The following is a 22,065-nucleotide window of genomic DNA, read 5'->3' as shown; positions in this document are numbered from 1 at the left end:
GTCCTGAAAAAATATTAATTAAAAAACCTCAACATTTATTAAAACGTAAAAAAAATATATCAAAAAACCTTCATCTTAATAAAAGTTTTGTTAAACCAAGCTCCAAAGTTTGCAACATTGTGATTGTTTCATTCCCATGAAGTGTCATGGAGTAGTTTTGCTCCGTAATTAAGCTTTGTAAATGTATAGGAGGTTTCTATGGACCTGTCCCAATACATGGATATCTAACTAGGGTATAGTAAAACGCTACTATCGAGATAATTCAAACTGATGTATCCTACAACAAATGTCTAAAGGACGGAAGTGTACAAAAGCATTGATATTCCCGGATTGTTTAATCCAATAAACTCGAATCGTGGGCAGATTATTTTTCAATTATAAATTAATACAAGAACAATTCTAACATATCATTCAGTAGTTTAGGAAGCAAAACCTTGTATACTCGTGGAATATTTAGTAGAATTCCATACTCATGCATTGCTTAAATCATAAAATATGACCAAGTTATATATAATATATATCTCTACCCTGGTACCTGAACCCTGGGGTCATGAAATTTACAAATTTGGTACAATTCTCAATGCCTATCATAATCATACTGATATTTTACTTTCTTAATGTTTTTAAGTAAAGAAGAAGATTTTCTAAGACACATTTCATTGTCTAAACATATCCAACTTTCACCCACCCCAGAGTCTGAACCCTGCGGTCATGAATTTCACAATTTACGCAAAGAGCTCATTGCTTATTATAGTTATGCTGATAGATTATCTGTTTGATGTCCATGAATGACCTGGTACACTCGATGTCTTCAAATTTAGGTACATTTTGAAAATTACCTTCTTTTTACTCTACTTTCTCTACTCTACCTTCGACTTTATCTTTTATGTTATACAACATTAGAGCCCCGCCCTAACACCAGAACCCCTGACCCAGGGACCATGAAATTCAATTTTGGAAGAGGCTCTCTTCCTCATCATATCTATGTACTTCATTCATCTGCTTCATACCCAGGAGCAGAGGAGAAGAATTTCAAAGAATTAATGCATTTTCACTATATAATCATAAGAGCCCCGCCCTAACACCAGAACCCCTGACCCAGGGACCATGAAATTCAATTTTGGAAGAGGCTCTCTTCCTCATCATATCTATGTATTTAATTCATCAGCTTAATACCCAGGAGCAGAGGAGAAGAATTTCAAACAATTAATGCATTTTCACTATATAATCATAAGAGCCCCGCCCTAAAACCAGAACCCCTGACCCAAGGGCCATAAAATTTACAATTTTGGAAGAGGCAGTCTTGCTCTTCATAACTATGTATTTAGTTCATCGTCTTAATACCCAGGAGCAGAGGAGAAGAATTTCAAAGAATTGATGCATTTTCACTATATAATCATAAGAGCCCCGCCCTAACACCAAAACCCCGGACCCAAGGGCCATAAAATTCAAAATTTTTGAAGAGGCACTCTTCCTCATCATAACTATGTATTTAGTTCATCAGCTTAATATCCAGGAGCAGAGGAGAAGATTTTCAAAGAATTAATGCATTTTCACTATTTAATCATTAGAGCCCCACCCTAACACCAGAACCCCTGACCCAGGGGCCATGAAATTCACAATTTTGGAAGAGGCACTCTTCCTCATCATAACTATGTATTTAGTTCATCATCTTATTACCCAGGAGCAGAGGAAAAGAATTTCAAAGAATTAATGCATTTTCACTATATAATCATAAGAGCCCCGCCCTAACACCAGAACCCCTGACCCAAGGGCCATAAAATTCACAATTTTTGAAGAGGCACTCTTCCTCATCATAACTATGTACTTAGTTCATCGGCTTAATATCCAGGAGCAGAGGAGAAGATTTTCAAAGAATTAATGCATTTTCACTATTTAATCATAAGAGCCCCGCCCTAACACCAGAACCCCTGACCCAGGGGCCATGAAATTCACAATTTTGGAAGAGGCAGTCTTGCTCATCATAACTATGTATTTAGTTCATCTTCTTAATACCCAGGAGCAGAGGAGAAGATTTTTTTAAGAATTAATGCATTTTCACTATATAATCATTAGAGCCCCGCCCTAGCACCAGAACCCCTGACCCTGGGGCCATGAATTTCACAATTTTGGTAGAGGGCTCAATGCTTATTACAATCATGCCAACAGTTTGACTGCTTGATGTCCAGGAGTAAAGAAGAAGATTTTTAAAGATTGCATTAATTTTGATGGTTTTAGCCCCACCCCTCAGGCCCCAGGGGGGCAGGGGCCATGAATTTCACAATTTTTACTCCCCTTCACCCATAGATGCTATATGCCAAAATTGGTTGAAATTGGTTCAGTGGTTCCAGAGAAGAAGCTAAAAATGTTCAAAAGTTTACGACCGATTGACGACGAACGATGTACGACGAACGACGACAGACAAAAACAGATAGCAATAGGTCACCTGAGTGATTCAGGTGACCTAAAAAGCCAAACACTAAATTTGGTTTTAATTACAATTTATTTTATATTTGCTTACGTTTCCATTTAGATTAGAATTTCATTCCTCAACATCAGTTACATCATTACTAACACTATCCGAGTCTTCCGAGTCACACAGACCAAGAAAATACTGCTGAAGTGGCAAGTGCTTGCAGTTTTGACAAGTACACACTAGTTCAAAAATATCATGGCAATTGGGATTCCCTGTTTTCAAAGAATCTGAGATGTTGAAAAGAAATCTTTCATTATGGAAGCTCTTAGACATGTCTGAGTGGTGTATATATGCTTTTTACTGATTTCTGCATGTTGCAGGTGATAATTATTGTACAACAACAATGCAATAGACTCCTTGCCACCTCTATCAATTCTACCTACTTCCTGTACGAAGTCTGTAGTTGTAGATTGTATAACACATAAAATTATTGAATTAGTTTGCAATGTCTATGCCCATTCCAAGGGCAGAAGTTGCTATTACAAGTTTATTTTGACTGTCACCACCCTGGGGCTTTTTAGCAATGTCAATTTTTTTATCTGATGTCTCGGAATGGAACATATCTACTTTAATTATTAATAGTGGGTTTTCGTTACATAAATAAATGTACAACTCAGACACCTCCTTCACACTGGTAGCATAATTAATTGTGCGTGGAAAAGCCTCTTATTCTAGAGAATCAAGTTAAAACTGCATAGGCATTTCTATGGAGCTGTCAATTATTTTAACATATGTAATATTTATCTGGTGATCTTATAATCAATGCTGTGCATTCTTTTAGCAACCCCAGTTCCTTCAAAGCTGTTCGACGAATTATCTCGTTACAAGTTGCACTGACAGCCTATAAATTTGCAGAGGGAAACATATACCATAGCTACCCTATGTGCCGGAACCATTTTCTAAAGGCTAACTGCTCGTCATCCCCTAATCCTCCCCTGGAAGTAAAATTGCATGATAATATATATAATAAAATAGTATAAATACAAAGAACAAAAAAAATAAAATAAAAAGAACTATTTAGCCAGGTGCATGGTATTGTGTTACAGTTAAAAATGATAGTAATATTAAATGGAAACAAGGTTGTCAAGTGGAGCGGATGACAGTTTAAAAAGAAAAAAAAAATACAGGTTTCTTACCATGTGCACATAGTGTGGTATTCATCTACCACAATTGTGTGTACTTTTAATCCCTTAAGTATTTGCCGGAAGGCACTGCTGCCAACCAACGCCTCTGGCGATGCAATGAGATGATCAAACTTGCCCTCTGCTATTACCTGGTCACTGTCTTTACTCTAGCCTGTGAAAAAGTTTTTACCATCTATAACCTTCATAATAAACACATATTATCAGATTGTAATCCATAAAATTTTACTCCACTGTGTTAAGCGCAGGCACTAGAGCGGAAATGATGAGGGGGACTGCTTTGTTTTACCTCGATCCCCCCCTCAACTAATAATATTAATCAGTTTATATTAAAAACCTACCTTTGTAAACTGCGTTCACGTTTGGAATTGAGTTCAATTTGTCCACTTAATCTTGCATTTATGCAATTAAAGGAGAAGGCACGATAATCTTTCCAACGTTGGAAGAGTCTGCGCCTGAGGATCGCTGAATCTGTAACTCTTTTCTCACATGTATAAACATCTGATATGGCAATGACTTCCCATATCCGGTTGGTAAAATTGCCATGCAGTTTTTATTATTCAAACCTGTAACATATCTTTTTGTTCTTCTTTTAACGTTTGAACCCTAAAATCTTTTAATACTCTCTCAATAGCACTCTCTATGTCGGTCCCCATCGTAATTTTTCCCGAACTTTTTCTCCATGAAATGCTATAAAAAAGCTCTCTGATTGGCTGAAATGAACATTGAATATGCATAACTGAAAGGTCACTGGATTTGACCTACGAATAGGGGTTTCGTCAAATCTTTTTGTACCGATCTAGTTGGAGCGGATCAAAGATCTAATTTTAATTAAGATTGTGTGCCAGATAGAAAAAAAATATTTATCTATCGTAGAAGCCAGTGGTTCTTGTGTGATGGGAAAAGTGGGAAATATTGGCATGTCACAGCACCCTTGTACCAAATTGCAAACTACAAACAGGAAGACATTAAGTACATTCCAATCGATATTGGAAAAAAAACATCACTTCCTCAAACCTGGCGTATTTCAATAGGAGAACAACTGCGCGGGGACATATTAAAAAACATTGTCGAACAAGGTTATGACCATTCCATTACACCGTGCAACAAAAGGGATCAAGTCTACACTTTACAACCCTTTATCATCATCTGATGACATTTTTCTGTATAGTCAATTTTCAGACAATTGATTGATTGTATGTTGTTTAACGTCCCATTCGAGAATTTTTCACTCATATAGAGACGTCAACATATCCCGATGAAGGGCTTCAAATTTAGACCTTCGCTCGGCACTCAGGGCCATTGAGCAGTGAGGGATTTTTATCGTGCCTATGCATTCCGTGATATGGGACTTCGCTTTTTAAGGTCTCATCCGAAGGACCCGCAACTTTCATTTCAAAGTGCCGATCGCTTGGGGAAGGAACAGTTGGTACCTGGTTTTTATCGACTTAGGTCAGTCGCGGCTGAGCTACCCTGACAATTGAATACGAATTTAAGATCTTATTTTAAACCAAAACGCGAAAAACCTTTTTATCGATTTTCTTAACTGTAATAAATTTAATTATACCTGTTGAAAATTTTTGTGATTATAACGTCATAATTGTTATTGTCTTACACAGGATATAATCTTTGGTGCCAAGACCAGGATATTGTGAAGGGAGTGAGGTCTGGATTGTCTTGAAATGAACTATTGAAAATCAGTCTTGCCAAGGAATTCCAAATCACTGTTTGAGGCATAAGCTGCAAATTACTTTTCATTCGATTTTATATGGAGAGCGAAATTAGACAGGGCAAGGCGCAACACAGGTTTTAATAGGAGCTTTCTCAAGGTTGGGAGACACATTTAATTTGTAGCATAGATAAACATTTATACACCACATTTTCTTTGTTCGAACCCATGGTGTATTTTGAGCAAACCAACACTTTTCTGTGGCCAATATATATCCTACTAATTTTGAACTCTGCCTTCCTGTTACGTAAACGTTTTATAATGAATATTTTTCATTTATTGCATTTCTTGAATGTAACTCAAAACAAAATTGCAGAAATAAACACACACACGCACGCACACCCTCTTTCAAAATATTGCTGAGATACTTCAAATTAAAAAGACCGTCGGTTTTAAAAAGCTCAGTCGGTGGAGCGCTCGCTTCGTGATCGGGAGGTCGTGAGTTCGAATCTCGGCCGCGACTGTCCTAAGTCGATAAAAAAAAATAGGTAGCCACTGTTCCTTCGCCATGCGCCCGGCACTTTGAAGTGGAAGTTGTGGGTCCTTCGGATGGGACCTTAAAAATCGAGGCCCCGTGTCACGGCAGGCGTTAGCAGGATAAAGATCACTCGGTACTCAATGGCCCTGAGTGCCGAGTTAAGGTCAAAATTTTAAGCCCTTTACCGGTATATGGTGACGTCTCTATATGAATGAAAAATTCTAGAATGGGACGTAAAACAACATACAATCAATCAAATTAAAAAGTACAAACATAAGTTCTCTCAAATAAATAAATAAATAACCGTTTTTATGGACAAATCAAAATGAAAATTACATGTGCCAACACCAAAAAAGAGAAACATTCTGTCTTAAATCATCATTATTACGGTATTTGGAAGTGATAAGTAAAAAAGGATATGAAAATGGAGAGTTTCAGAGTTTCTTTCTCTAAGTTTACACAATGTAACCCAGTTACTTTGCTTACTAAATTGTTAATTTGCACTGAAATATCTACCTGGATATGCTGAAACCCGCTGAAATTAAAGATACATTGGGTGAAGGTTGGACTCCGATGCATCAACATCAATGGGGAGGCAGATGTAGAAATAGCGAAAGTTGCTTCATCTGAATTTTTCTTGATGCGTTATGGATCTGACACGTTGGGTATCTCCTTCACAATGTCATCTTAATGAGTGATGCCCTTTAATATTGTCGAACGAATTCTATCAAACGATTGCGCGTTAGGGCCATAATTTCTTGTTTCTTCACTCACGCCTGATATAGCGCGGTCGCACATGATCGCTTCCCGGAGTGACTGGTAAAATTACCGTCCAAACCGCCCTCTTGACACCTGGATGACATATGGAGATTCATCACTGTTGACAGTTTATTGATGCCAATGCATTGCTTGCCAAATTTTCTGCCGTCTAACGCTCGTCTATAGAAGGTTGCTGTCGGATCACTGTCAGTACTAAGGATGAGGCAAATATACTCCTTACACCCATTGTACAACTTTTCATTACAGAAAATGTAACGTATTTACATTAATCACAGGGGTCGTACCTGGTCAATTCCAGGGTTTTGGGTGTTCAACATTAACTGATTAAAAACTGATTGGTATGATTTAAGTGGACTGCCGAAATATACAAATATGTCCTAACCTTATCTAGGTAAACAATAATCAAATGGTAAATCAATCTAACAATCAGAGGCAAGCAACAATAAATTAGCTGGTAGTCCTAACCCTTACACTAATTAAAGTAGAGCCCAGTCGCCCTCAGACTACCGCATATACTGTAGGATGCGTTATTCAGGACGGACAGTATATGTGATAGCCCTTCAACCACTACACTCACTGTAGGATGCCTTATTCAGGACGGACAATGATTACAGCAGCCTGGACAGACTGGTCAGCCAATGCAGACGAGCTAACTTTATGGCTAGCCTCTTTACTGGAGGACAATCTCTTCGTGGCAGGCCTTATATCTGGTTTGTCAAACCTCAAATGGCCTTCCAAATTCACTCTCAAACTGTAACACAGGCGAGGAATTAATAACCGTAAATACTACACTTACACTCGTCTTCTCTGATCGGCTTGGTCTTCACAATAACAACAGACGACTGCGGAGTCTCAGTATATATACCCTATTAATGTCACGTGATATCAACAGTGACTAATAGAGAAATCCGCATGGTCGTATCTGAAAATTCCGAAATCATTACAAAAGTATACTTGATGATTTTTTGGCGAAACATCCTACTGGTTCAGACCACCTGAATATAATCATTAAGTAAATATTATTCTTGTCTGCCGTCACACTAGTATTACATGTTCATTCTAGAACCCCTTCCTGTCCGAAAAAAAAACACTTCATGCAATTCCTTTTCATCCCTGTTTAAAACAGGGTTTTTTTGTAGATGATGCAAATTACTGTTAATTCACACTACGCAAAAATGTATAATTCTGATAGCTGTTTTTTGTTAAATATTTTTGCATAAATTATAATCTTACCTTTGTTTACTTAGTATTTCACTGATGCGCCCTTTGAAAACAATGTAAGGTCTTTCGTTTGCATCAGCATTCAAATCATGCAGTTCAAACTGATCAACCGATAGGTTCCTATGTTCGTCGATGCCTCTTTAAGCAAACAGTTTTAAGAGAAGGCTGAATTCAGTAAATATTTTGAAGTAGAATTCCCTAAAATGTTCTTTTCCCACATTTTTTCGTTTTTTAGGACAGGGGTTCAGCTTGCCTTTTTGACAATTCTTGTTTCTTGAGCAAATAGCTCGGACATTATTGCACTTAGCGCTCGAATAAAGTGGTTTCTCATTTAAAAAGTGTAAATGGTTTCAATTTTCACAAAGAAATCTGAGAAGGTCCAAATGATACAAAGATCTAGGTGGGTACTTTTTCGTACCAACACCTACTGCGACATGGGACCTCTTTCTACACGGTATCATCCAAAAGACTGGTCTCGACGGCAAACAATGGATTGGAACTCGCGACGTAAGGATCAGCTCCTTACTCCGAGACTCTTAGAGCATACAGACAGATGAACGACGGACACCTTACTATCGCATAAGCTCTTCTGGTCTCTGACCAGTAGAGCTAAAATGATGACCTTAAACGAGTCTGTTGTTATCCTTGTTTCATCAACTTGTTTGTCAATAACTAACCCCGTTCTAGAAATTGTTCATACGTAGAGCATGATATTGCGTATCGAATCGATTGAGAGATAGTCACACTATATGCAGGAGATAAGGGTATATTGCTGCATAAGTAAGGGAAGTTGACGATTGTAAAGTTAAAGTCATCACGTTTATCATAAAGCTTTGTTGTTTGATTAACATTAACGTCTTTTTCTAGTAAAATATTCAAATATGAAACAGACGTGTCAGACTCTGTAGTATCTTTTATTTCAAGCTCTTTGGGATAGATCGTGTGGACATATGAATGGAAATAACTAAATGTGTGTTGTTAATTGATAAAAACATCGTCGATATATCTATATGTCGAGTTGAAAGCCACAGCAAGAGATTTCTTTTTCTCATGAATAAGATTTTGGATAAATTCTGTTTCATATGAATACAAAAATAGGTCTGCTAACAACGGGTCGCAATTGGTATATATGAGAATTCCAACAGATTGTTTATAAGACCTGGTCTCCAAAAACCACATAGATATTGTCAATAAAAAATCGAAGCATATTTTTAATATCAAGTTCTGAATAGTGTTGTTTAACGTCCCTCTCGAGAATTTTCACTCATATGGAGACGCATCCACTAGCCGGTGGAGAGAGCTGCAAATTTTGTCCTAAACTAGGCACTTACGGCTATTGAGCAGTGAGGGATCGTTTTCGTGCCAGCACCTACTGCGACACGTGGGACCTTTGTTTATACGGTCTCATCCGAAGGACCGGTCTTCACGTCCCACAGTGGGCTACGTAAGGATCAACTCCTTACTCCTCGACTCTAGAGCAGACGCTCTAACCACTGCGCCACGCGGGCGACATATCAGAGTGGTTTTTAACAAAATAATTTTGCAAATGACCATGCAATGACAAGGTAAGTAAATATACAAGTTTCATTTTTAGGTCACCTGAGTCACTCAGGTGACCAATTGCTATCCGTTGTCGTGCGTTAACATTTGAACATTTTCAGCTTCTTCTCTACAACCGCTCAACCAATTTCAACCAAATTTGGCATATAGCATCTATGGGTGAGGGGAAACAAAAATTTTGAATTTCATGGTCCCTGCCCCTCTGGAGCCTGAGGGTTGGAGCTAAAACCACCAAAATTATTGCAATTTTTAAAAATCTTCTTCTTTACTCCTGGACATCAAGCAGTCAAACTGTTGGCATGATTGTAATAAGCATCGAGTCCTCTACCAAAATTGTGAAATTCATGGCCCCAAAGTCAGCGGTTTTGGTGCTAGGTCGGGGCTATATAGATCATATAGTGAAAGTGCATTTTTTCTTTGAAAATCTTCTTCTCTGCTCCTGGGTATTAAATAAACTAACTAAGTACATAGTTATGAAGAGCAAGAGTGCCTTATCCAAATTTGTGAATTTCATGGTCCCATGGTCAGGGGTTCTGGTACTTGGGCGGGGCTCTATTAATTATATAGTGAAAATGCATTATTTCTTTGAAAATCTTCTTCTCTGCTCCTGGGTATTAAATAAACCAAGTACATAGTTATGAAGAGCAAGAGTGTCTTATCCAAAATTGTAAATTTCATGGTCCCAGGGTCAGGGGTTCTGGTGTAAGGGCGGGGCTTTATTGACTATGTAGTGAAAATACATTATTTCTTTGAAAATCTTCTTCTCTTCTCCTGGGTATTAAAAAATCTAAGTACAAAGTTATGATAAGCAAGAGTGTCTTTTCCAAAATTGTGATATTCATGGCCCCAGGGTCAGGGGTTCTGCTGTTAGGGCGGGGCTACATAGATCATATTGTGAAAGTGTATTATTTCTTTGAAAATCTTCTCTACTCCTTGGTATTACATAAACTAACTAAGTACATAGTTATGAAGAAAAAGAGTGCCTTATCCAAAATTTAATGAATTTAATGGCCCCAAGGTCAGAGGTTCTGGTGTTAGGGCAGGGCTCTATTGATTATATAGTGAAAATGCATTATTTCTTTGAAACTCTTCTTCTCTGCCCCTGGGTATTAAATAAATTAACTACGTACAAAGTTATGATGAGCAAGAGTGCCTTTTCCAAAATTGTGATTTTCATGGCCCCAGGATCAGGGGTTTGGTGTTAGGGTGGGGCTATATAGATAGTGAAAATGCATTATTTCTTTGAAAATCTTTTTCTCTGCCCCTGGGTATTATTTAAACAAACTAAATACATTGTTATGATACGCAATAATACTTCTTCCAGAATTGTGAATTTCATGGCTCCAGGGTCAAGGGCTCTGGTGAAAAAGGGGGAGGGGGCGGGCTGTATTGATTATATAGTGAAAAAGCAAAATTTCTTTGAAAATATTCTTTTCTCTTCTGGTTTAAAAGCAAAGAAACTATGTGTATAGTTATGATGAGCAAGAGTGCTTCTTCTAGAGTAGTGAATTGCATTAGCCCTTGGTCAGATGTGCTGGCGTAAGGGTGGGGCTCTTGATAATATAGTGAAAATGCATTAATTCTATGTAATAATCCTGTCTGCTCCTTAGTGTTAAGCAGATAAACAGTGATAACTTATAATGAGCAAACTTCTGGTCCCAGGGTCAGATGCTCTGGTGTTTCTCGGTTTTGGGGGGGGGGGGGGGGCTCTATTGATAATATAGTGAATCTGTAGTAAAAATTCATTATTTCTTTAAAAATCTTCTCTGCACCTGGGCATATCAGAGGCAACAAGAGTAAATGTTTTAATAAGGAAGGGTAATTTTTATCAGATTTTTGAACACCTGGACCATTTGGTCAAGTGTTCTGGTCCTGGACAGGGCTCTATTAATTTTTATTCTACTGAGAGGAGTAATTCCCCTTTGCCATTTACTTTTGATGATTAATCACTGTAGTTAATGTATTTGAAAGGTTAATAGAATAAAGGAATTATGCAAGAATTTTTATTGTATAATACAAAAGTACTTTTATAGTTTTAATGATCAGTTAGACTTGTAAGTAAAAGATAAATAAAAATGAGACAAAAATAACTTGTCTTATTAAATGTTCATCAAAGACCAAGAGAGGCCAATGTAAGAGTGTTTCAACAAGGAAGTAAAATAGTACAGAAGCACTGATAGTTTGTTAATATACTGTATGGTGAAAGTGATAAATGGCGAACAGATTAGAACTTAGTTTATGAACTGTTATTGAATGCTAGACTGATTATTTTGTTGATCCTGATCATCCTATTTTTCTTGCTTTTGGGCTTCACCTTTCAGTTCATTTCATACTTTATGGATTCTCTAAATTGTTGTATTATACTCAGGTGACCGTTAAGGCCATTGGGCCTCTTGTAATTGAAAAAGCAGCTGTCAATGATGTCAAAAAGCCAGGACTTTAATTTATCATGGGGAATTTTTGTATAAAGAGTTGAAAAGTCGTAAGTTTTTATGTTATTGATTTTGGCAATTTTCCAAATAAATAATAAAAGATTGAAGCCATCAACTTTTTGTTAACTGAAATGCCATAAGTGGATGGAGGGAACTATACTTTATGCACGCTTGATCAAGCAAAATATATCATACGAAGAGGCACGATTTCGAGTGGTCAGTCCGGGTATCAGCATGGAGGAAGACGGTATGGATTTCGCGTTGTCTCAGCTCTCGATATTACTGAGGCCGAAGTCGCCCGCGTGGCGTAGTAGTTCGTCTGTCCGTCCGTCTGAAAACAATTGTTCAAAACGTACTCCTCCTACAATTTTAGACTGATTTCAATATAACTTGGCAATAAGTAGACTACACTAAGATACATAATTCTGTTTATTGGTTTTTGATTTCAATGCTTTGCCATGTTTATAGAGATTTCTGGGAAATACTTTCAAAACGCTACTCCTCGTGCAGTTTTGGTCTGATATCAATATAACTTCGCACACAAGTAGACTATACCAAGATACAGAATTCTGTGTATCGGTTTTGATTTCAATGAACGGTGTTGCCATGGTAACTAAAAGTGGAGACTTCTTGGAAATACTTTAAAAACGCTACTCTTCCTAGAGTTTTGATCTGATTTCAATATAACTTAACACACATGTTGACTACACTAAGTTACATAATTTTTTATTTCAGTTTTTGATTTCCGTGAACAGTGTTGTTTTAAAAGGCTACTCCTCCTACAGTTTAGTCTGATTGCAATAAATCTTGCCACAAAAAGAGACTAAACCAAGGATCATTATTCTATTTTTTGCTGTTGCAAAGCTTCAAGTAAAAGTGCTACTTTTATCATCCTTTATAAGTACACCCAGTAAAGCTACAGTCTTGTCAGAGACTCCTGGTTTAAGTTCTTTGGCCTTGTCAATAAATACAATCTATAATTCACTCATATGCTGACTGATGTCTTTCATACTTAGTGTTAGGCCATTATTTACACACTGAATTGTCGATAGATTTTCCCGTTATTTACCAATCATGGCAATAAGCACACAGCGGGTGTGACTGGTCGGCAGAGGATGCTAACTCCTCCATGTCAACTGATCCCACATCTAATGTTTAGGTCCCTGTTTGGTCTAGATCTGCTCCTGATTTGTATTGTTTAATTGTTTTAAAATGCCATCGGGTATTTAAAGCAAACCAATAGAAAAACATACGCTAACTTTAACATACTTTACATACTTTAATGCTCAGTAAGTACTTTGCACAAATAATAAAATCCTATTATGGGCATTCTAAAGCTTAAGGACTGGATCAGGTATATTGAGAAATGTGCTTTATTAACACAAGTTCAAATGAAATATCAGGATACTGACACTGCAAACCAGTAGGGGCCATATCAGCGTACATGCAAAGGTATTTGACTAATAAACCCCAAGGTCCAGGAATGAAATGTGGAGATACCAAGCAGTATTTATGTCACAAGACCATTTTCACAATGCAAACCAGAAGCAAAGCAAACACGATATTTTAAACAGGAACTATTTTCTGTGACGCAGAATAAATTTATATGCCAAATGAGGTACTAATGTGACTGACAAACAAACCATTCAGCTAAACGAGTCGAACTACATTATTGATTACTACAAACAAAAATCTGACGAACTGCACCATCAATTTTTTTCTACTGGCTTTTTTGTTTTTGATTTTTTTTGTTCTTTGCAAGATGCAATTTCAGAAGGTAACATAAACCTAACCAACATTACCCTGAAATATATGATGCCACTCTTCTACTCCCATTCTTTTTTAATCAAAGTACATGACTGAGTGCATTGACTTTGTTCTTGTTAGGGCAGCATCTTTCATAAATGCAACTGGAAAGGCCAGGACACAACAAAGTTGCTGATATTGAGAACGAAAATCAGGTTAAAATGTTAAAGGATTTGATTCGCGGCCTATGTGCAAATAAAACGGTAATACAATTGTGAAAATTTCTAAGATGGCTCCAGTTATTCACAGTATGTTCGATAATCTTTGTGCAATGACCTCGAGACAGAATTTTCACACGACTCACAAAGCCAGACCATGTGACCAAGATTCTAAAGAACAACAATCCTTGGCAAAACACTCCTGGTCGTCATTTAAAAGCATTCAAAGACATTTCCAAAGTCCACGTAGTTTTAATCAACAACATTTTGAAATGTGTGTTATGAACACTGTTGACAGTTCCTACCAACGACGACAGAGAAAGTGATGATGATGAATAAATTCATTAACATTTATGTGGTGACTCTGAATCCGGAGTTCCGCATTCCGTCTTTGTGTATTTTAATTTTAAAACAAGAAGACTGCTCACTAGTAAAACCCCCGCTCTGATGTGAATATACGGTTACCCTCTCATGTTGACATCGAATTCATACAAAAATGAATCCCACCATCTGGCATGCCTAAACAAAAATTGTGAGAAAACTGTAACAGAAACTTGGTACAGACAGATGCACGGATAAACATGAAGTTGACGTCAGATTTATACAAAAATGAATCCCACCATATGGCCTGCCTAAACAAAGAGTGTGCTAAAATTTCAAGCATCTGTGATGAGTAGTCCCTGAGAAAACTGCAATGAAAAAATTGTTATGGACAGACGCACGGATAAACAGGAAGTTGATATCTAATTCATATAAAAACAAATCCCTCCATTTGGCATGCCTAAACAAAGATTGTGCTAAAATTTCAAGCATCTTCGCTGAGTAGTTGCTGAGAAATATGCGACGGAAATTTGGTACGGACAGACGCACGGATAAACACGGAAGTTGACATCGGATTTGAACAAAAATGAATCCGACCATATGGTATGCCTAAACAAAGATTGTGCTAAAATTTCAAGCATCTGTGATGAGTAGTTGCTGAGAAAACTGTGAGGAAAATTTGTTACGGACAGACACACGGACACACAGACAGACACACAAGGGTAAAACCACAGGGGCTTGCTCCCGGCGTGTAATAATTATTTATTTAAAAAAAAAAATCATATACGTTAATACTAAAACTACACAAGGGAGGACGCCATTTTGGACTCGCTCTTTAGGACAGTTGATAGGGACAGAAAACGAAAGTAACCTCGGCGTTTTACATTCGAATACGGAATTAGAACGCGGTTTTTTCAAATTTATAATTAGAGGCCGTGTTAACTAGTAGAAAACACCCGAGATTTTCGAATGTATTTTCGTTTTCTGTCCCTATCAACTGTCCTAAAGAGCGAGTTTGGATTATTATTAGTCTGAAATGTGTATTGTAGAGGCTCCAAGGGGAAAATTTAAGCATTATGTCCTAGAAGAATCATTACTTAGACAGATCCGAGGCGGTGAGTCAGTAAAATACGGGAAAATATAACGAAAACAGAGGTTGAAGCGAGGAAGGGGTCCAAAATGGCGTCCTCCCTTGTGTAGTTTTAGTATTAACGTATATGATTTTTTTTTAAATAAATAATTATTACACGCCGGGAGCAAGCCCCTGTGGGTAAAACAGTATACACCACCCTCTCCTTCGGAGCGGGGGTATAATAACAGGAAGTATAAGATCGTACATGAAACTTTTATGCAGAGCAAGCATGCTGTTGTGCACTATTATTTTATGCAGAAATTACGTGTTTTGGCCCTGCACAGTGTGTTTTATCTACAAATTATATGAATTATTATTTATCACTGTTATTTTGAATCTTGTAATTTTTACTATTTAAAACCCTTTTATCGGAGATTTTGTTGCACGAGCGTAATGTAAACAAACCTGGAATTTACTTCATAACATTTAGGTCACGTTTTGCTTAAAATATTTGGTATATTCTTTAAAATAGCATTTATGTGCCGTCTTGTAAGCCGGATTTTTTTTTTCTTCCGGTACGCTTTGGTTTTTCTTTTTCTTTTCTTTTTTTGTGTTTACACTTGCTATTTCCGTGCATGCAGCTCAAAGTATTTTCTCGTCACTCGTCGCCTTACTCAGTACATGTACAGTCATACTGTTGTTACAGTTTATTACTCTGCCCACAATTTCATATATTTACCTTCTTACAGTTACTTGTATTATGCTTATGAATTTTCGGCAATGAATTTCTTTATTTTTTTTTTCTTCTAAAATATATGAAAATTGATTAAATTTTTTGCCTGGAATTCAGAGAAGTTAAATTTGTCATATCTATTGTACATGTTTGCTGATATTTGCAAAGTGTTTCTATTTAAATAATGCTAATTTACAAATATATCTCAGTATTGTGTTCTATTTATTGTGAATATAAGTATTTTTTCAGATTTTTCACAAATTTTGTAAATTTGAGCATTGTACATTACATTTATTTTTATGTTGTCTATTGTAGCTTTACACGTACGTATTATCGCATTATTGAATTATGGAGTTTTCAATAAAAGATAAAAACGGTTTAACTGGCTGTATTTTATGGACACAGCATAGTGCAAAGATTACAGAATTTTAACTACAGTCATGGCTCATAACCTGGGGAGGATTTTTACAGAAGATGGTGAAGATACATCACGTAGACTGCACACCCTCACACCTAAAGCACAGGAACGATACCTAGAAGTTCACAGGTATAGACACATACTTTCACGCTTCTCAGAGGATATCAAAAGTGTTTTGCTAGAACGTGCACCATGTCCTAAAGAAGTCAATGTACTAAGATCATTTAAAGAAAAACTTGAAGACAGTTTAAAACGTTACCAAGATTTTCATGAAGAATTCAGTAATTACCTTAATAGAACGTACACAGCTGATAGCTTGGATGAGTTAGACTCTCTAAAGAAGGAATTTAGTGAGCTGGATAAGAAAGTACACAGCGCATTAGTGAAAGTACAAGATGACATTGACTTTGTTCAGTTCGAAGCCATTTCAAAAACATCTCATAGTTCGGCCAGTTCTAGATTTACAACTCTTAGCAGACGTTCATTACATAAAGCTGAAGAAGCCAAAACTCGATTAAAAATTGCTAAACAGTCTGCACAACTTAAAAATCAATCCAAAGAATCCAATTAAGAATCCAAAATCGCCTAAGAATAGAAAATACTCAAAACCTCCAGTAAGCAGCAAAAAGAAGATTTAGATACAGTAATAGATTTAATGCAAAAACAGGAAGAACCTGACATTGCTAGTATGCGTCATTTGAATTTGAAGAGGAGGAAGAAAATATTAAACATGAAGATTCAAAACCCAGTGTTCCTAGTGTATCTGGAGAGCAGAAAAACACTTGTTGACAATTTCACATTAAACCCCAATGCTGAGCCTTTCATATTTAATTGTGGATCTCGTACAAACTTTCAACAGGAAGTTCGCCCTGACACAAATAAAGGAAATTATCCTTTACGTATTTCAGACGCCCACCATTATGTTCATCAGAGAAACGTCGACAATTATTGTTCTCCGTTGCTACAGATACCAACACTATCTACTGTGAATTTACCATCACAAAACTATTCAGATGCCTCAAATTTCTTTCTTAAGAAGAATTTCCTTTAGAAAGTTTTCAGCAACAACGTTTTGATGACAAACCAGATAGACATGTAGTGTGGAAAACAGAAATAAGATGTTCACCAGAAGAATTAACTTTGAGTAACTGTACAAACAAAAACTCATCAGCTCACAGACTGGTTATGAGCCTTAGAGCTTCCTGTGCGAGTTATCCAGAATTATGCTTACTTAACATCTGGAATCGTATGGATGAAGGATTTGGATCTTCTGAGTTAGTTGAATCATGTTTGAAATCTAGACTGCAAATTTTAACATATTTTACAAATCAAAAGAAGGTGTATGAACTACATGATCCGTGAAAGGTATTCCAGAATACAGTGTGTTGTTTTCTTACCTTGATTCTTCTCTTGGATTGAAACCTGTAATTCAGCGACTTCCTCGATATCTCATAAGAGAAGTGGATTAATCGTGTGGTTCATTACAAGAAAGAACATTGTGTAGTCTTCCCTCCTTTCAGTGAGTTTGTGGCTTTTATTGGTAAGATGAGCATCATCAGAAATGATCCTGGATTAACGTTTTATACATCAAAGGGAGATCGCCTTGAACGCAAAGGACAACATAAAGTTAAACCTACTGTGTGTACCCACAAAACTGACATTTCATCTGAAACAATGAATGCTGCACATCAGTGTTTGATTCACAAAGGATCTCGACATACCATAAACAAGTGTAAAGCTTTTAGAACCAAGAGTATCGAGGAACGCAAACATATATCACGTGATCATAACATTTGTTTTCGTTGTTGTGAAACGTCAGATCACTTTTTTAACCGCTGCAAAGTCAAAGTTTTGTGTGATGTGTGTAGAAGTACCTACCATTGTACAGCTCTTCATGAGGATGTTAATAACCGCCAGATGTCAAGGAATTATTCTTCCCGATTAAACTTTGGCGAGAAAAGCTCACCTTCTGGGATCGTGAAGCAGTCAGTTACTTCGAACTGTACTGACATCTGTGGTGAATTTAGTGGAAAGTCACGTGCAATAATTGTACCAGTGCGTGTATTTGTTCAAGGTCAACGTCAAGTATCAGTTGTGACTTACGCTATATTGGACGAACAAAGCAACAACACTCTAGGTAAAAGTTACCTTTTTGACTCTCTGTGTATTAAAACTCTTCCAGTTGACTACACAATGCAATTATATTCAGGCAAGGTTACCAGTAGTGGGCGTGTTGCTGACACCCTTATCGTCGCGGCAATCAGTGGTAATCTTCAGTTGAAGTTGCCACCTGTCTTGGAGTGTGACAACATACCAAACAGGCAGAAATTCCTACACCGGATATCGCTCACCATTATCCACACATGCAGGATATTGCTCGACACCTACATCCGTTAGATCCGTCTATGGAAATTCTACTTCCAGAAGCCAGTCACGTTATTGTTCAGAGATTAGGACCATCACGATTTCCCTTCGCTCAACAGTCTCCCTTAGGATTGATATTTATTGGAGATGTTTGTCTGGGAAACAAATTCCACCATTACACGTCAACAGAACTTTCATCGATATAAGTGGTCGACCTACAATGTTGGAACCTTGCAAACAAACATTAAACATACAGAACACTGTTATCGGAAAAATAAATATCTTCAAGAAAACACCAGACGACAATAATTTAGGCCTCTCGATTGAAGATCGCACTTTTCTGAATATCATGGACAACAAGTTTCATCTTGATCCCATTGAGAGAAAATGGACTGCTCCGTTGCCCTTCCGGCAAAATCGTGAACAACTTCCAGACAATTACTCACAAGCCTTGTTTCGAGTTAAAAGTCTTGATACCTCTTTAAGCAAAAACAACGCCAAGAAAGAACATTTCATTTATGCAGAAAATATTTGACTGTGATCATGCAGAATTAGGTCCATATATACCACCCGAAAAGGAACGTTGGTACCTTCCACTGTTCGGAGTGTACCATCCTCGTAAACCCGACCAAATACGCGAGGTCTTCGACACCTCAGCTGAATTCAAGGGTGTGTCTTTGAACCAACAAATGCTACAGGGACCAGATTTCATAAACAATCTCCTAGGAATTCTTATTCGATTTAGGAAGGAAAAAGTAGCCGTAGTTGCAGGCATTCAAGCATGTTTCATTCGTTTCTGGTGGATAAAGACCATTGTGACTATTTACGCTTCCTCTGGCACAAAGATAATGACTATGAAAAACCATTGGTTACTTACCGCATGAAAGTTCATGTTTTTGGCAATAGCTCCTCTCCCTCCGCTGCAATGTATGGGTTACGTCAGACTGGTGATCTAGCTGCTAAATCCTATGGACAAGAAGTGAAAAATTTCATTGTAAATGACTTTTACGTAGACGACGCTTGAAATCTTTTGCAACAACTCACGAGGCAGTCAGCCTCTTACAGAAAACTCAAGATGCTATTAGGGAGTATGGTAACATAAGACCTCACAAATACGCATCCAACGACAAGGAAGTTATGGAAACCTTTGACTCTAATGACTTAGGCCAAGAACCTTGTTGACTTGAATTTTAATAAGGATGTTTTTACTCAAAGCAGTCTTGGACTTCTGTGGGACTTCCAGACAGATACCATTAGAATCAAAGTTTCTAGTGAAAACAAACCATCTACAAGGAGAGGTGTTCTATCTATTGTGAACCGTCTTTATGATCCTCTTGGATTCATCGCTCCAGTTGTTATTCAAGACATGATTATTTTGCGGAAAGTAGTGTCAAACACGTCCAACTGGGATAAAGCCCTACCTCATTATCTGCTTGAAGAATAGGAGAAATGGAAAAATAACGAATCTGACTTGGAAAAATTACATATTCCTCGAGTAATTGTTCCGAATTTGAGTGAAGCATTTAGGAAAGAACTACTTACTTTCTGTGATGCGTCAAAACTAGCCATTGGTGCTGTTTGCTATTTAAAAACACAGTATCCCAATGGTTCTACTTCTCAAAGATTCGTTTTAGGAAAATTTAAAGTAGCACCTGACAGTTGATATACAATCCGTAGACTGGAACTGTGTGCCGCTGTCCTTGCCGTGGACATAGGACAAATAGCAAAAGAATAGTTAAAGGATAGAAATAGAAGAAGTGATCACTTTAGCGACAGTCGAATCGTATTAGGGTACATACACAATGTAAAGAAACGTCGTGTATGACAGTAATCGTATTGCTCACATTCTTAGTCTTAGCAGTCCGTCACAGTGGTGTTACATTCGTAGTGAGATCAACACGGCAGATGTAGGCACGAGAGGAATCCTCCCGAGTGAAATGCAAAACTGTGTTTGTTTGTATGTTGTTTAACGTTCCTCTCGAGAATTTTTCACTCATATGGAGACGCCACCACTTGCCGGTGGAGAGCTGCAAATTTTGTCCTATACTCGGCACTTACGGCCATTAAGCAGTGAGGGATCTTTTTCGTGCCAGCACATACTGCGACACGGGACCTTTGTTTATACGGTCTCATCCGAAGGACCGGTCTTCATGTCCCACAGTGGGATTCGAACCAGTGACGTAAGGATCAACTCCTTACTCCGCGACTCATACAGAGACGTCACCATATACCGGTGAAAGGCTTCCAATTTTGAGCTTTACTCAGCTCTCGGGGCCTCTGAGCAGTGAGGGATCTTTATCGTGCCAACGGCTACCGTGGCACGGAGCCTCAGTTTTTAAGGTCTCAAACAAAGGACCCGCAACTTTCACTTCAAAGTGCCGAGCGCATGGCGAAGGAACAGTTGCAACCCAATTTTATCGACTAAGGTCAGTCGCGGTCGAGATTCGAATTCACGACCTCCCGGTCACGGAGTGAGCGCTCTACCGACTGAGTTGCCATGAACGATCAATTAAAAATTAGAATGAAGACCATGAATGTTTTGCATTTGTATACCTTGCCAAAATCACCCTTTCGCAAAATAAGTCAAGCATAAAACTTAATGTGAAAAAGTGTTCAATTCTGTTGAGATAGCTTAATGGCTAATTGATTGTCTCGTATCACTTAGAGAGCAATTCCCCAAGTGTCTAGTGTATTGTAATTTAATTAAAGATGCTTCAATAATATTCCAGTATATCATTACCCATTATGTGGATGTTTCACTCGAAATCGGCGCAAAAGACCAACGACAGGATAATTTTCGATTTGAATGTTCAAGGATTTCATTCTCTTGTGCACTATGGACCTCCACAGACGATGGTAGACTTGATCCAAGAAATAGGTCGAATAGGTAGGGACAGTATGTCATCATGTGCAGTATTAATACACATTTCCTAAAATGTGCGCAACATAGATTATGACGTAAAAAATGTCCTTCGTGACAACACTTGCAGAAGACTTTCCATAACGATATCATTTCTGAAAGACTCGGAACTTAACGTAATTCATGGGGAAATGGAAAAAGATACTTCTTGTGACATATGTGAAGGGAAGTGCAATTGTTCATGTAAATGTCTTCTGTCACCATTTGAAAAACTTTTGAAAAGTGAAACTGAACATGAGGAAGATGATGAACATGAGACAAATTCTGCATCTGAGGAAAGCTCGAATGACTTGGAAGACTTTTGACTTTCAACACTTATTGAACTGTTTTACAGGATTATACTAAACAAGTCTGTGAGGCGAATGCTCACTAGTAATGCACCCGTTCTGATGTGACTATACCCTCTCATGTTGACATCCAATTTATACTGAAATGAATGCCAATATATGTCTTGC

The 22,065-nt window shown here is 37.6% G+C and overlaps 1 long non-coding RNA gene across 1 annotated transcript; it reads right to left on the bottom strand.

The window, feature by feature from the left end:
• Positions 1–3,220: 3,220 nt before the first annotated feature.
• Positions 3,221–4,182, bottom strand: LOC133198874 (uncharacterized). Its single transcript, XR_009722637.1, has 3 exons — positions 3,960–4,182; positions 3,613–3,772; positions 3,221–3,411 (listed from the first exon to the last, which is right to left on the bottom strand). It is a non-coding gene; the product is annotated as an uncharacterized LOC133198874 (long non-coding RNA).
• Positions 4,183–22,065: the final 17,883 nt, after the last annotated feature.

Source organism: Saccostrea echinata, unplaced genomic scaffold, assembly GCF_033153115.1.
Source record: "Saccostrea echinata isolate AGI-Se365-2 ecotype Australia unplaced genomic scaffold, CSIRO_AGI_Sech_v1 ptg000033l, whole genome shotgun sequence".
NCBI classification, from domain to species: domain Eukaryota; kingdom Metazoa; phylum Mollusca; class Bivalvia; order Ostreida; family Ostreidae; genus Saccostrea; species Saccostrea echinata.
Note: the sequence above shows the minus strand (reverse complement) of the source record. Positions and strands in the feature narration are given on the sequence as shown.